The sequence below is a fragment of the Mus caroli genome, chromosome 2 (genome assembly GCF_900094665.2).
Source record: "Mus caroli chromosome 2, CAROLI_EIJ_v1.1, whole genome shotgun sequence".
Classification (NCBI taxonomy): domain Eukaryota; kingdom Metazoa; phylum Chordata; class Mammalia; order Rodentia; family Muridae; genus Mus; species Mus caroli.
The window spans coordinates 96902450-96919692 of record NC_034571.1 but is presented as its reverse complement, the minus strand read 5'-3'; the positions used below and the strand labels follow the sequence as shown (position 1 = coordinate 96919692).

At 45.0% G+C, this 17243-nt stretch overlaps 1 protein-coding gene and 1 long non-coding RNA gene across 2 annotated transcripts in view; one reads left to right on the top strand and one right to left on the bottom strand.

Moving 5' to 3' along the window:
* Abtb2 (ankyrin repeat and BTB domain containing 2) overlaps positions 1 to 17243 on the bottom strand; it is a 151643-nt gene that overhangs the window by 108689 nt on the left and 25711 nt on the right. The window lies entirely within an intron of this gene.
* On the top strand, positions 14215 to 16983 carry LOC115030061. The gene is made up of 3 exons (XR_003835649.1): positions 14215 to 14274; positions 14998 to 15109; positions 16939 to 16983. It is a non-coding gene; the product is annotated as an uncharacterized LOC115030061 (long non-coding RNA).

Sequence of the window (17243 nt, the reverse complement as noted above, 5' to 3'; positions counted from 1 at the left end):
ACTCCATTCTGCTTTTATTAACCAGTCAAGCTTGTTCTACTTTACACTCTGGTATTAACGTCAGAGACAGCTTCCTCACATCCAAAGTGATCTTAATCAATTGCAAAGAATCCATGAGTGGCACCATGTGGAAGCTTCCGGCCCAGAGGAGGATCAAATGCATTTGTGTTAACTGTGAACTCTAATGTGCGCTCTACACTTCACTGCAGTGGAGCAGTTTAGCTGCATTTAACCTGGGTGGATAAAGCAGTACCAACATTCACATGAAACTAGGGGCAAGCACTACAGAGGGCACACTAGTGACTTACAATGTGTCACTCTCCTTCCACGGGTGAGAAAACCGACACTGAGAGGTCAAGGCACCTGTCGGTGGACAGAGGCAGAAGTGATGGATCAGGAGTTGAGCCCAGGTAATCCGGCTGCAAAGGGCTCTTAAATACCACCCAGCCTGAGAGCTACAGTGCAGTGATTTCAGCCAGCATGCCCCTCAAAGGTAGAAGATCCTACATGGTAGGGAGGGAATGTGGCTCTGCTTTGCTCGGCCAGCCTCAGTTCTCAGGACCTTTAAGAGGATTCCAGAAGGCATTCTGGCTAGGTGCAATCTCTGCCACAAATGCTGACACCGGGCCTTGCACTTGAGTCACGTCTACTTGGAGAGGCATCTGGAACAGTGTCAGTTTAGAAGAGTATACGGTTCAGACAACAGCCTTCCATCTCAGTGTGTACAGCTCAGGATGGGGAAGAGTGGCCTGCAGGTGCACTTGAGTTGAAGAGGCCCTCGAATGCTCTGGCAGGAAATCAACACACTAAGCTGGGTCTCTGTAGTGCATATGCCAGCACAGGCCCAAGAGACTGTAGTGCATGGGCCACACGGTAACTCTGGCAGTGTCTTCCCGAGTGTGCACATGGTGAAGTCTTTACCAGACAGGCATGCTTCTACACGTACACACAGTCACACTCCATCTCTTCCTCCCGACAGGAAGCTCTTGCAGTTGGAAACGGTCCATGGTCGTGGAGGTACCAGCAGGGTGGCAGTGACTCCATACGGAGCTCTTTCCTGCGAGCAAAAATCCAGTCTACGGAGCAGTTATTCGAGTCCTGCCTTTGTGACAGAAAATAATCTTTCATTTGGTAAAAATCCTGCACTGGTGGCTCAGGCCTCGACTAGAAACATGTGAAATATAAGGAGAGAAAACAAAAGACGTTGGATCCATGTGTCTGTCGTATCAAGATGATTTCTATCTCCAGAGCCAGAGGAGAGAGGAACGGAGAGGTTTTCCTCCTTCCCCTTACCGTTTTCCTTTGAAACTACTCGCACTGAGCCAGGTGTGGTGGCTGGCATCCGTAACTGGAGGGCCAAGGCAAGAGGGTGGGCATCTGAGGTCAGCCTTAGGCAACACAAGACCCTGCCTCAAAAACAAACAACACAAAATGAGAAATCCATTTGTTGCCGCATGTGTATTCTCCTTTCCTTTTGCTGTGCTATATGAAAGCTGTAGGCATGTGGTCTCACCTGAAGCACAAGGTGACCTTGCCTTACAGCATGTCCAGTTCTCACGAGTAATGGCAGTGTCACTGACAGCAAAGTTATCTAATATCAACTCACACCATTATATTTTCAACAATATTAAGAGCCAGCCAAATCTCAATGAAAAGAGATGATTCAACTAAGTTACAAGAAAAATAATAGTACACAGAACTGAGTTTCCAAATGAAACTAGGTTTCATACAACAATGAAGTATTTGCAAGGGGTCTGAACTTTGACTTTAAACTGAGGTCATTTAAATGGTGACAGAAGAGCGAGAGAGACTCTGTTTCTGACTGTCCCCGACAGTGTATGTTGTTATCACTACAGTTGATGTGGTTAGTTTATCATCACCTTCTGCACCACCCCGGTTAGAACACAATGCTGAACAGATCTGCCTTAAAAAAGAAAGAAGGAACTGTTGCTCAGTGTTGTTTCTCAGCTGATGTGTAGATGCTACAAACCAGCCTTCCAGTTGCCGAGTGAAAAAGTTCCTGGGATTATATTATTTATAATTGGCAGTGTATCCTCAAGAAGAATAAGAAGGGCACTTGCCCCAAAGTGCAGTAATTAACCACATTTCCAATTATTATGAGCCTTGACTCCATTAGATACTTAGTTCTAAAGATAATCAACCCGATACCAAGTCCCCATTGTCCCCTTTCGAAATGTTTGACCCTGAATACCACTTTTCACTATTAATGCTAATTTACTCAAAGCATTGGCAGCATTCTGTAAATCATGCATTTTCAAATATTTTGTTCCCAGATTCACCCATTGTTAATTGTAGGTAACAATTAAATTTAATGCTGTTTGGACAAAAACAAAAAAACCCTGATGTCATGGGTGTTGTCATGGGTGTACAACACTGCCAACTCAACAGGACCACTGATGCTCAAAGCATGCAGAGCTCACTGTGATCTGACAGGTTGCCTTGGAGAAGTCAAGACGCTACGGGCTTGTTTTGTTTTGTTTTTCATATAAAGGTATTTCTGCTTTGGGAAAATGAAGACTGAAGGCTGAGCCATTTTCTTTGTAGTCATTTCTTTATTTTATATAAGGGGTTATTGCTTTCTGTAATTTTCAAAGATTTTAAGGAAAATTTTATAGTGAGAGTTCTGATGAGTTCACTATATAGCCAGTAGTTAAAGTGTTTATAGATTGAATTGATACTTGGTTACTTTATTTTTCAGCCACACAGCAATCAATCAACAGCCAGAAGCATAGGAGGGGGCTTCCAAAAGAGAAAAGGAAAGAGAAAAAACAAAGGAATTTCCAAGAAGAGTCTGTGTGGGGTTGTGTGGAACAGACTTCCCTACATGAGTCACTGGATGGAGTCCTCAGAATTTGGTGTCCTAAGAAATTCAGAAAGATGTGTGGAGTCTCCTGGGTGTACTGTTCTATTGTCAGCCCTCCCTCTAACACGGAGAGTCATTCAGTATTACCCACTGTTCATGGACAACACCACACTGGCTCAGAAACCAGTCACCAAGAACTAGGTCACTTTTTAAAAAACTCATATGATCATAATTGAGAAACAGTGATGTTCTCAACTAGATACATATTTATCCAGTCCTTTCCCATCTCTGTCTTCTTATGTGCACAGTCTGGGTCCAGTCCTTCCCATCTCCTTATGTGCACAGCCTGGGTTACGACTATCATTGTGAAGAATGCAATGCCACATCCCAGTACCCTTCTCTTGAGTAATTTCTATTGTCCAGAACTCACCAGGAAATGACAAAAGAGTGAGCAGTCAGCAGGATTGCCATGACACTAATCACAACTCTGCGGGGGGAGGGGGTGCCTCATCTCACACCACAGTTCCCTCTTTGCACACAATTCCTATACACTTTAAGATGGTTGTTTTCCTTGGAGACAGGGACTGTGCTCTACTGGCCTGGCTCCCTTCTCACTGTGTAATGAATTTGACCTGGTCCTACAGTTGGATGAGTCTCTAAGTCTCAATATGGTGGAGTTAAGGCTATAGTGCTTTGGAATCAGGTCTCAGGCAGAGCATCTCTCTGAGCCTTAACTTCCTCGTTGTTAAATACAGCTCTGTTCACACTTCCTCCAAAGATATTGTGAAACAGGAGATTACATACTGAAAAACCCAGGGCGCTGTAAGACCCAGCCTACAACAGAACCCTGTCATCTCTTGACCTTGGGCACGTTACTTAATGCCTCTTTCTTGGCCTTCTCACCTTCAGGATGCGAATAATAACATTGGTGCCTACCTTATAGGTCACTGGCACAGTCATGAGTGGACACATGTGATGATCTTACAGCTCCAGATGTACAGCAAGATTATAACTATTTGTACATCTCCTGGACCCTCATTTTACACTTATCAACTATTCAAAAGAGTGTACTAGTGGAAGGAAGAAAGCTGGCTGGTTTTGTTTCTTGACCACAGCTTTTTTTAAACAGCAAAAAATGAGAACTACCACCATTCAAGATTAAAACTTCACAAAAAATAGAAAATAGGCATTAAGACTTAAGACTACAATGTAGGCCATTTAGCACCAGGGTCAACATCTGGGGACCACACAGCAATATAGGAATATTCACACTATGACCTTGAATTATCAGAGACACATTCACATGAAAACAGGGAAATCTGCATTACACTTCAAAAGCCTCTGTCCTCAAGAGTTAAAGTTTTGTTGTACACACAAAGTTTGGGCACTTACAGGACTCTGGAAACAGCCCCTGTGGTCTGAGGGGTTGAGATTGTAGTGGAGACCAAGCTATCGTGCAGTTGAGGGAGCCTGAACTTCAGGTAACTCTGTCTTGTACAGGATCCTTCCAAACCATCAGAAGACACCAAGCTGTGTGTTCACACTGAATATGGGTAAGACTAACTACAGGCCGAGAAGACTGCTGTTCCTATCACAACTACTTGAACCCATGAGTCAGGTGAGCAGTTCTGGGACCGAGAGGGAAGGGAAACTGAACTTGAGGTCACAGTCATGCTGGGTTGGCTGGGAGAAGGTCACTTCCAAATAGAGTTAATGTCATCAACCCTCATCCACAACACCTGGATGTATCAATGGCATCCATAACCCCACTTGCCAAATGTGTTATGATGCATGGATACAGGGCCAGAGCTCAAATCATAACATATACTTGAGCTCAACCTAAGAAACAGATGAGGAATGGAGGAGATGTGAGTGCACAGAGTCAGAAGCTAATATGTAGAACCAAATTTGACAGCTCAGCAGTGAAAGGGTGATACGGTTTCCCAAAAATTGACAATGCTTTTTAAAAAAAATCACCTATAATGAGTTATGAAGATCAAATATAGTTTTTTAAACAGTGACAAAAGAAAAATAAGAACTCTTGGTTACCTCTTATAAAAGGAAGATTAAACTACTCCTTTAAGCAGCATCACAGAGTGGACTAGAGAGATGTCTAAATGGCTGTATCCTGTGCCATCATAAGGATCTGCATTCAAATCCTTGTGACCCACATAGACAACTGGGCATGGTAGGGACAGAGACAGGTGGATCTCAGGAGCCTGCTGGCTGCCTAGCCCAGTGCAGTGAGCTTTCAGTTGGGTGAGATTCTGTGTCAAGGCAATAATGCAGAAATTGGTAAAAGAGGCCACCTGACATCATCCTCTATCCTCTGCATGTTCATGCATGGGGCGTGGTCTCTGCCCAGTGGAACGTGATTATGCCATCAGGGTCAATGAATGTAGAGAGGAAGTATTGTTAAAATGTGTGCTCTGTGTGTGTGTGTTAATGATCTGTCTGGAGTCAAGTCTTTAGTGGTATTTCTCTTTACTTACAAATTCACTTTTGTTCAATTTGCATTCATAGTTTTAGATTATTCTTGAATGGAGGCAGAACTTAACAAACCTAACTGTGGTATCCTGTGAGCTGACTGCTGCCCCTGAGACTGAGACAGAGTATGGGGGAGGAGCCTTACTGCAGTACCCTATCAGGTACAAGCAACCATGGGGACTGTATCTTGTTTCTAAAGGGGGCTAAACACAGAGTAGGGCATCCTCTGTGCTTGACCCTGAGATAAGGCAGGAGAGGGCTGACAGCCAGGAAGGGCTGGAGATGCAGCACCTTTGAGTACTGTTCTTGCACTTGGGGACTGATGACTTGTGAGTCCTCTCTTTTAGATCCACCAGCCAACCTTTAACCTACTACTTCACTGGCTATCCTACACTCAGTTTCTCCTTCCAAACATGGTCCCACCTCCCTTCTCCTCTCCCTCCCTCCCTCCCAACCTCTTGCCTGCTGACATGCCTCTTGCTTAGGCATGACAACCTAAGCCGACTCTTCCGATCTCAAGACAACTTCCACATCCGTCACGCTGTTTCTCTCCAATAGTCGGGACCTTCCCTAGGCTTGTCTTGCCTCACCCGTGACTACTCACCGGACTCCACACAGGTCTCTTCCTATCTCAGAAACAGTGTTGGAACGAGCAGCACCCACTGCATAATATTTCTAGGAGAGAGGCAATTGGCTGTGGCCTCTCTTTGGCCAAGGTCCCAAAGGAGGGTACCACTTGGTCTTACTCGCTTGGGAAAAACATGGCAGTGGCCATTTCTCTCTCTCCAAGGGCTAGCCTCTCTCCTGAGCCCCTTCACCTCACTGGGCTTCTTGCTTCCTCTGGTTCTTATCCTGGCAGGTCTCACACACACCCAAGCTTGTCAGGCACCAGAAAGGCTGCAGGGACCTGACCCATGAGGAAAGCTGACAGGAGCACAGCACTTCTGTGCTACAAACCCAGAAAGGCACATTGCAAGTGCTTCTAAATTTATCTGCCGCCAAGAAGTCTAAAAACTCTGAAGGTGGGGTTTACTCCCTAGGTCAGCCCAGTGGCCAGGACAAGGCCTCAGCTGTCATAGTTTCCCTCAGAGGACTCTCCAAACTTATCCAAACATATTTCCTCCAAAAGAAAGGCTTATCCTGGAATTCAAATGATGCTGTAACTAACCCTCAGCCTCCCCAAGGCCAGGCGTAGAAGGCTAGAGCTGCCACCCTCTCAGTAACTGAGGAGGAACACGCTTCAGGAACAGCAACTGACAGCGTTCTACAAAGCAAACAAAACCAAAAAGCACATTATTTAGGTGCAGCCCTGGTTCTCACATTCTACACGAGGGTAATTATTACACATTTCTCTTCTGAGAAGGAGTCATACTATAAAGTGGGGAGCAAGCATTACAGAAAAAGCAATCAAACAGCTACTGTGTTTGGGTGGGACCTTTATGTCCCTCCATTCAGAAAAGGGGCTCATAGGAATTCTGTGAATGGCAAGTGGCTTTGCCTGTAAAGGGAATTCCAAATTGGTTGCAAATGTCCATGAGCCACTAGACCGTTTGATTCCTTTACACTGTAATCCCTGAGAAAACCCTTTTGTCTGCTCACTTTTAAAATGTCTTCAAAAAGTAAGGGACACTAGGCTTTGTGATAGAAGATCTGGGCTGGAACTGGCAAAACTGGCTATTTTCTGTGTGGCAGTCAGGGTGGTGATCAGCTTCAGGGTTTGCCTGGAGGACTGAGAGGAACTCTATGAACACATCAAAAGAGTTCACAAAGAGCTGCTTTTCTCCCCTGGGGAAGAGGGAGTTTGGTAGTCACTGCTTCTGTGTTGGACCACACTCTAGCCTAGAGCAGTGGCAGATACCTGTGATACCAGCACTTGGGAGTCTAAGGGCAGTCTGGCAACACTGTATCTAAAACAATCAAATAGTCTACCATCAAATGAGTTTGCTGTCCTCACAATTCCCATTTAAAAACAATTCCCCTCCCAAAGGCTACTCTGTTATCTGAGGATATCTAGCAGCAACTTACTGCTTATTGAGCACTTAAAAGATACTATGAACTATTTCATGCAACCCAATATTTAGTCTTCCCATGAACTATGTATAATAGGTTCTACCATTATTTTTACAGGGGGAAACAGCCTAAGAGAAATTTGTGGTAGTTTCTAAAGCTACCAGAGCTGGGCATCTTATACAGACCTAAGCATTGCCAAACCCACATTCTTAAGGCCATTTCTCAACATGTGAAACTATATACACTAAAATGGACACATGATTCTTGATTTGGGGATGGCTTAAAGACTGAAAGGATTAATGATAACTTATTGTTGGTGGAACAATTAATACAGGAGCTTGTGTACATTTTCTTGCTCAAGGGGTTCTGGAACCTTCTCTAGAATGAGGCCAGCAGCTAGAGAGTGGCTGGCAGTGGGAAGACAGTAAGAGGGTGATCAGATACCTTCAAATTGGAGGTGCTGGCTCCAGGGCTGGCTTGCAGATGGGCCCTCCTATTGGCTAGCTCCTATGCACCTCAGTGGTCTCCAGGGTAAGATATGGTCTGACCACATTCTTTAAAGTGGCTGGTAGCTTCTTGAAAGCCACCTGGTTCAAAAGGGAGGCTAATCTCAGAGGAACAGCAGTTTATAGCATGAATTGTGTCTGCCTCCAGGCCACTTGGGAACAACAACTCAAAACATCTCAGGAGATGAATGAGTTGTTACCATGTACACACTTCACAAAGATGATATCAGCCAGGCCATATGAGCAAGAGAGATGCCACTGGGAGGGTTCATCTACCTCAGTTCCTTCATCTGTTAAACAGAGCAACAACTGGCCTTTGAAACTTTATGGAGGAATGAGTTAGCACATGGTAATACCCAGATCTTAGGGACAGGTCACCAGGGTATGACCTGGTTTGTGCCTGGCACTGGGTATTATCTGAAGTAGGGTGAATAAGTAAACATGCTCTGGAGGCTGAGAGTTCAAGGTCCCATTTACAAAAACAAAGGGGAAGGTCTTGTGCAACAGCAAAGAGAAATACTACTTGGCACATTCTTTAATATCCAGTGTCCCCAAACCCTCAGGGAAATGAAGAAGGCTGCTGGTGGTGGCAGGCATTCAGTGGTATTTGTTGCATGAAGGAGAAGTGACTATAAGGTCACTCAGAGGTGTGCTTTAAGGGCCTGCTGCAGGGCATACATTGCACTCAGTGCTTCGGGGGCCTGATCTTTTCCTGCACCACAGCTTTGGGTCTGATAGGTCTCCTTTGAGCGCCCCTTTCAACCTAGAGTATATATGGCTGATATGTTGTTAGATCTAACTGCCACCCCTCGTATCTACCATTAGTGCCTGAAATAAATAAATAAATACACACACACACACACACACACACACACACATTTATTCATTTACTTATTTATTTAGGTAGAATTGGCAATGCCTAGGCAAGATGAACATGGGAGTAATGAGGGTCAGAAACTATTGAGAATATCAAGGCTGTGGCTGCAGCTGCAGCTCACTCATTCTGAGGATCTACGAGACTGCACAGGTTGCCTGACCACAGGGCCCGCCCTGCTCTGAGAAGCCAAGGGAGACACCCAGCTTATAGGGTGTGTAGTCAGCCACATGATGGTTCCAACAGTTTTCATTTTGCAAGTTCAGTCCATCTCTAAACGACTTCTCCAGAAAGACTGCCACGTATTATCTTACGCTCCTTGCAAAATACAAAGACTGGAAAAATCCCTTCCAGAAGAGCTCAAAATTCCACATTAAAGAAAAGCCTGCACACCAGGGAGCGAGTGGGGTTGCCTTCTGGATAGTCTGCATTTGCATGCAGCCACGTGAGCTGCAGACACTCTATCTGTGGAAACAAGCACGCCTGGCATTTGGAAACCTAAGTGAGACCAGATCTGTGCTTGAGGAGCCCCAATTACCACAGAGCAAGCCTCCTGATTAAAACCAGCATGCTGAGCTTCCTGGGTTTCACTGGCTACATGCCCAGTTCAGGCTGACTGGTTGCTGCCAGTGAGGAGAGATGAGTCCCTGAAATCACCTGTGTCCAGGGCCCTCCTGGCCTGAGCTCTGAGAGGCTGGGAACTGGAGTCTGGCTCTCTGGGGGTTTAAGAGTCATCTTTGGGAGCTCCCTGAGACAATACAAAGCCATGTTTGGGAGCCCAAAAAACCTAGGGGAATACAGGCATTTGGAGGAGGAATGGAAACAATTAGAAGGGCTCTGGAGATGCTCTGGGCTCCCATTTTTCATTCCTCTTCCTCCTGCACTCACAGCTTTCCTTCAACCTCAGCAGAGAGGGAAGGATATAGTCTGGCTGGCACAGCCCTGAGGGTTCTTTCTGCAATGTCTCTTATGCCTAGGTCCCCTCCAACCTGACTTCCTTTTTTCTATCAGGGAAGATGGAAGCTGCCACCCTCTGTGTTTTGCACTTCCTAGTGTTTGGCACTTCCTAGTGCGTCTGACGTACTGCAGAACTCGATAGCCTCTAGAGCCATCAAGCTGGCAAGAGCCTTCCCTTCGAGGAGAAGGACCACAGTGGTTTAGAATAATTTATCTCAGCAAGCTTACACAGCAATTTCAAATAACCAGCATCAAGCTGCTTATTACATGTCTGTAATTAAAATTTAGAGGTAAGAAAAAAAAAGTTACCCTTTGACCCAACACCTGACATGACAGAAATTAACTTTGGAACCAAGTGATCAGACTAGTTAGACCAGGGCAAAAGACTCAAGAGGCCTCTGCTTCAACCAGGTGGCACTATGGAACCTGACCTCTAGCCTCCAGTTGCTCCTTGGATGAGGGGGAGAAGCCACGGGACAGGCAGCAGGAAGAACAGCTCTCAGCTGAGGGCACCCAACCCTAGGCAGCATGTAATCTTACCACACTCAGGGCCACCATATTAGCATGCATGGCATCGGTATTTGAAAAGAAACTGTTCCCTCTTCACCTTTTGTCTCAAATCATCAGCAAATTGTGACCTTTTGGTATAGGCAAAAACTCACAGCAAAGTGACTCTCTTTCTAGCAACAATTTCATTTTAGAATCCACTTTGAGTCTTCTGATCCACGTGGGAGCACTTGTGTATGTATGAGAGATTCAGGTGGAAAGGGACTCCAAAGGTGGCTTCGTTCTCCCTACCAGCATGCAGCTAGTGCTGTGAATTTGCCTCTCTCTCTATTCTCCCACCCTACCCCCAACCTACCCCTAAGTGGAGTACAAACATGTTTGCTCCAAATATTTCATCACTAAGTCTCAGGCTGAGCTGTGAAAATAGCAATGCCAAGATACTGTTCCCATTGGTCTTACTGGAGCCCAAATTTTACAGATAACCTGTAAGTACAAAAAATATATTTAAAAAATCTTCACGTAACCCAAATTGTGATAAAGCTATAGATAAAAGGCTGCCCACCAAGCTCCTAAGAATAAACAGAGCTCACCTGGGTCTGTACACTAGTTAACTTATCTAAGATCTACAAAGGACCTGTGCACACATGGCATCAGCACACTGAGGGTGCATTTTGGGTACAGTTCGTGTCCTTTCATGCTAATGGGGAAACCTAAATCATACACAGGAAAGAATGAAAAGGTTGGCAAACACTTGGGCCCCTCTGGTCTCAAATTCCAAGTTCCTATGTAAGAGAGATTCAGGTTGAAAGGGACTCCAAAGGTGGTTTGGTTTTCTCTATCAGCACGCAGCCACAGAGCACAAGGCCAGAGCAATGAAGATCAGAAATTCATGCAGTACTTTCCAGCATCTACCTCCACGTGGTTAATACAAATACCGCCTTTTTCTTGAGTGGATTCAACCTGTCACTCAGGCCACCAGTGTATACTCCATGCTTGCTTGATAAACCCTGGCTTAGGTACCATACCTGCCCCCTGATACCACCACCCTCTCTTCAGATTCTCACCCAGCTCTCTGGCATGCTTGCTCTGCCTTGCCATGTGATACTTTCTACCAAGTCATGAAGCAACAAACAAGGTCTTTACCAGATGTTGCACAGATGCCAGGCCCATACTCTTGGACTTTTTTTTTTTTTTAGCCTACCAAAAGCCAAATAAACCTCTATGCTTTATAAATTAACCAGTCTTTAGGGTCACAGCATTTAAGAGAAAAAGAAGAAGAAGATCCTGTTGGTCAGCATGATTAAGATCACTCATTTGAAAGGTAATCCTAGAAAAGCATGTCTTGACATCTTCTCAAGGAGGAAAAACTGGAGGCTGAAGAGCCAAGGGACTAGCATGAAGTCACTGTGAGCTTGTGGCAGAGCCAGGAAATGATACTAAATTTTAGGTACTAAATACACAATGTTGTAGTCATCAAGATTTCAATATAGATTTCTGGTCTGTCTGAAAGAAGGTGATTTTGCTGTTGTGAATCACTCATTAAGTACAGAGTCCAAAATCCCAGGGGATTATTTTCTATTCAGTTCCAGAGGGGGAATCAGAATGCAGGGTTCAGCGTTAGCAGTGACCCATGACATGATAAGAAACAACTTGTTGCTCACAGATCTTCATTGGGCAGCTTAACTGGCAGTCAAAGGTACCTTGTAAATACCACTGCTTTGATAAACAAAGATGTTTGATAGAGAAGTATTAAGTACCATCCCACAGCTAAGGAAGATAGCTTATATACCCTCTGAGGAATTGCTCATTCTGCAGCTTCAGCCAGCAGCATTGCCAAAGGCACTTCTTCCTAGCCTGGAATGTTGGTGCCAGAGTCCAGCCTTATCTTTGCAAGGCTCACAGCAAAGGGTCCTGCAGTTAAGGGACAGCATCTTATCAGCCCCCACCAAGTAACAACAGCAACACCAGATTGGAGACTATCCTAAACTTCAGAAGAGCCAGGGACAAAGCCATGAACCACAGGGCTTTACTATGGATCTGGCTTACAAAGCAGTCTTGGCTCTTACCTCCTCTCCCATCTCTCATTCACTGTATGTGTCATATACCACCAGCTGGGGGTCACTGAGCCCTCAGCAAAGTCATTCTGGCTTTTTCTCTGACTTTGTCATGGAAGCATAGGTCCATCTATGACCAGCTAGGGCTGGCTGGTCTCCAGCTGGCAGGGGAAAGGGGGCCTAGGTTCAGAACAGCTACAAATCACACCTCAGTGTTCCATTGGGAAGCTAGACAGTATCATTTCTGAGACACTGACACAAACTGAAGGATATAAAACAGAGAGCCTGGTACCAGGAGCACACTAATCCCCAATACATGTTATCTCATTTTATTTTCATTCCTACCAACACCGCTCACTCCCCGAGTTCCCTATGAGTGGAGTCGGACATGTTTTATGTCTGCCTCTCTCACCATATGCATTGGTGATCCAAATAGGAATTCCATTCTGGCTCTGTGAAGTAGTGTGGCTTTTGAGAAGGAGCATATTTCTTTAAGGTCATTAGACGGGAGAAGTTCCACTGGTAGTGAACACATGTCCCTGGACCATCCTCAGTTTGAAATATTATAGGCTGTTTCAACCCCAGGTCTACAGATGTAGAGAATTACAGAAAGTCACTTTAATGGATATGACTCATTATAGCAGATTTCTTTTCCTCCAAAGAAAAGAAGGATCCGAAGCTCAAGGGACCATCGGGTAGGTTGAAAAGATAAAAGTATTCTCTCACTCAGACAACACTGAATGCTAACTCCTCAGGGATGCTGACAGATAATGTAGGTCCACACAAGGGGAGTTTGCAGTTCTCCAAAATATTTAAGACCTTCTCCTTTAAGCAAGCCCAGCTTGCTCTCCCCAACCCTAACCCTGGGAATACAGCGCTCCTGCTCGCCAGCCTCAAATGCAAGCTCCCCAGACTCCCTAGCACCACCTGTACCTTTCTTCCAGCCACAGGCACCAAAGTGGATGGGACTTCACAGAGCACTACTGTTTGGAGATGTCTTACCCTCAGCTGAGTCCTTGCAGGAAGGGAAGGAACAATTTCACATTTCCCAGAAGCCAAGCCTCCCCAGATGCTTCCAGATGAATTATAGCAGTGTGCCATGTGCAGCAGGGGCTCAACCGGGAAAAGCAGAAGCAACACCAGTCAGAAAAACACACCCCAAGTACAATCAGGATGATTTTTAGTGAGGGGAGATAGCTCTGGGGACCAAATCCAGGGCCTTGCACATGCAAGGGCGATGCTCTATTAATTTTTTAATATTTCAAAAATTTATACCATAGTTTCCAAAAGTGTTTACAAAGTAAAGCATGCTATCTTTTACTGTACCTCCCAAAGGCTAATGGTGCCACACGCCTGCTCCTCACAAGGCCCTGGAGCCTTTTCACCCTCCCTTCTTCAGCGGTCTCCCAGATGTTTGTATCCTGCCTCTGCTCCAACCTCACCCTCTCGAAGAAGCTGTCCTCTCCCCAACTCTTCCTCATCTCATTAGACTGCTTCTGTATGTGCTCAGTACTCTTATTACAACTGAAGTTACATTACTATATTACTAGTGACTGCCTATTTCCCTCCACTTAAACCAACCTCCACAGAGAGTGTGTCAGTTTATCTCTCCAGTGCCAACATCAGCATCAGGCACTGGAGTTTTTTCTCCTTTTAAAATCTCTTACCAGCACTAAGCAGAGTGACTAGCATTTAATGAGCACGTAACTACATTCTTATTTAATCCTCACAACAATCTTATGACGACAGGTATTATTACTGCACTGTAATTAAAATCCAAGGCTTATTGTAACCTTTTGCTAATGGTAAATAAACCCACAGACACAGTTCCAGTCACTAGTCCTGGGCCCGTGGCAGGCATAACCAATGGATCCCTGAACTCTTCCTCCTGAGTCCATATTCAACACAGTGCTCCAGACAACTATCACTCGATTAGATTAGGTCTGTCTGTGCTGGCTAGCTGACATTCTTACTTCACAGGTATCAGTTTTAACTGTTAAGCATCAGTACTCCCAGGGCTTACGTCTGCCTCTTTAGGAAATGAAAAACCTAATGGTAAACAAACCTTGGCTACGGTAAACAGTATTGCCAGACCACTGAAGCCTCGAGCCCCTGAAGGTTACTTAAATAGCACTGCCTGTTGCCAGCATCTTCTGAGGTTTGGCATGCAAGGGTGAGGGGACTCCCTTGAGGGGCCCTCTGGCTGTCTCTATTCAACCACAGATCAGAATTTCCAGCCTGTTACTCCTCAGCTGCCTGCACCCTTTTGCTGGGATAGCTTAAGCAACATAGACACAAAACAGGAATCAGGATCCTAGTCCAAGCCTAGCCCTACTGTGTACCACTGGACAGGTTGTTTTCCCTCCTACCCACCTCAGTCTCCCTATCTGAAAGGTGCTCGGACAGCCCTCTGAGGGCCTTCCTGTTCTGACCTCAGGTTCAAGGTCCCCTTTCAGAGCTTTGGCGTAATCTCAGGCATAGACAAGGTCTCCTACAAATGTTTACAGAAGACAGGAAAAAGGATCAGACAGAAGAAAGGGCCTCCTAAATGGACCATCAGTGGCTCTAGGGGTGGTAAACTGGATTCTGTGGGGTGTGCAAGCTCCCCATGAGCTTCTGGTGTGCTTCTCCCCACAGCAGTAACCCTGTGACAATGCAGAGATGTGAGCAACAGACCCAAAGATCTGCTGCTCGCTAGCTAAGTTAACCTTTGTCCTCTTGGTAAGTTAAGCTCACTGTGCCTGCAGTTCTTTACTTACTGAATGTGAATAATTACAGGATTAGTAACAGAACTGCGAAGAACTGAGAAGACAGCATGCATGCCGTGAGTACTCAGCGATAGCTATTAGTACCACCGACCTAGAGATCATACAACTCAGGATGTTACCAGGTAAAATGTTGGATAAATGCTTACTAAGTGAATGAATGAGGGAGACCCAACTTTTTATTCCTTCTAAAATCTATCTCCCCTTGATACATTTTGATTGGTAGGCTAGCCTAGCATCCTTCTAAGTTAGATTTTATACAGAGGGTAAGAGGTGGTGAGACTCTTATACATTCTACTTCTAGTAGGACCATATTAAATCTAAGTTCGCTGAGGAAATAAGCATGTGTGTAAGTATTATGTACACATGTACATGTTTAATCCTTACAGCACCCATTTGAAAAAAAATTCCAAAAGATAGGACCCAAACACAATAGATAAAATTAAGTGGACTATTTAAAGTATTCAAATAGGGACTGAGTGGATGTCTCACTGATTAAGTACTTGTTGCTCTTGCAAAGGACATGGGTTTGAATCCCAGGAACCATGTAGTGGCTTACAACTATCTATAACTTCAGTTCCAAGAGAGCGAATGTCCTTTTCTGGTCTCCAAGGTCACCAAGCATGCACCTGGTACATAGATATATGTACAGATAAAACACTCACACATTAGACAGACAGATAAAATAAAAATAAATATTAATTTTAAAATATTCAAATAACCTAGAAGAAAGGAAGAGGAAAGAGAAGAGAAAAAGAGAATACGTCTAAACTGGTAGAATTTGGCTTTGAGCAAATCAGAAAGAAAGCTAAACCCAAGCATTCTCCAACAGCTAGATCATGGAGTGAAATCAGATAAACGAAATGTGGCTATATGCTGTCTACAAGCAACTCACTCAAAATACAATGTGGAGTAGTTAAAATTAAATGTAGGGAAAAATGCATTGTGCAAGCATAAGAAAGCTGGAGTGGCTATACTTAGATAGAGCACACTTCAGAGCAGAGAAAATTACACAGGATAAAGAGGCTATCACACGGTCAAGTGTCATGCATCACACCCTCTAAGGTGCTGTTTCCAGTGAGATGGGTAGAGCAATGCAAGAAGATCCCTTGCTCTCCATCCTACTCCACGAGTCTGTTCCCTGCTGCTTAGCGGGGCAGGCAGGCAAGGGCCTGGAGGACATTCCCAGGCCTTTGGCATTTTTAGTTATCTTCTCCCAACCCCCCCCCAATTTTAATTAGCTTATAAAGTAACCCCCAAAGTGACAGGAGTCAGGATCTTGCTGAAAAGCTATCAGCCCAGCATATATAAATTCCCAATTCCTCCATATCATGCTGTACACAGGACTCTACACCTACATTAAAGATCTTTCTGTGTGTATTATTGTATCTGAGAGTGTTCTCGTGTATAGGCACTCATGTGTCATAGTACACAAGTGGGGGTCAGAGGACAACAGAGGCTGTCTATCTTCATCTTCTACCTTGTCTGAGACAGGCCTCTCTGCTGTCTGCTGCTGTGTGTCCTAGTCTAGATTACCTGTGAGCTCATAGGGAGTCTCCTGTCTCATGTCTAAAGGTATGAAGGAAAATATCCATACAGTTACTCTGCCCCTAACCCGTATAGATTTCTTCCAAGAAGAATTATGTGGGGAAAAATAAAACCTTTGTCTAAAATCCAATAGTCATGCCCAGGACAAAGTCCTGGATTAGGTTTTTGCTTCTCCCATTGTGGTTGGGTCTGGTTTAACAAGTGCACACAGCAGTGGCACATACATGGCTAGCATGTACTGTCGCTGTCTCGCCATGGAGACCCAGATCAGACTCCTCACAGCCTGCTTCACACTTCCAGCTCCATCTGCCTGCCTTCTCAAATGAGTCAGCTAACCGTGTATAGAGATACTGAGATCAAGGTGGCCTCAGCAGCCCTAAGCAACTTTCCATCTATCCAATTCCAGGGTCAAGAAGTTCCAGGGTCAAGATTTGGTTCGTCCTTGGCCTGGTCTTGCTGTCCGGGTTGCAGACAGACTGAGTCGGTGCTGAGAGTCAGAAGCCAGACAGATGGTAAGATCACGTGAGTCAAAGAGGCTGGCAGTCCCTCCTCTCCCTGCAACTAGCCTCCTTCTGGAAAGGCAGGCTCCAGCAGTCAGCAATCTTCTTTCTTCCCAGGCTTCCAGTTTCAAGAGTGATGAAATCTGTTATCAGGTGAGAGTGTGCTTTTGTGCCTGTGAGAAATCCTGCAATGACAGTCTCCGTCCTCAGC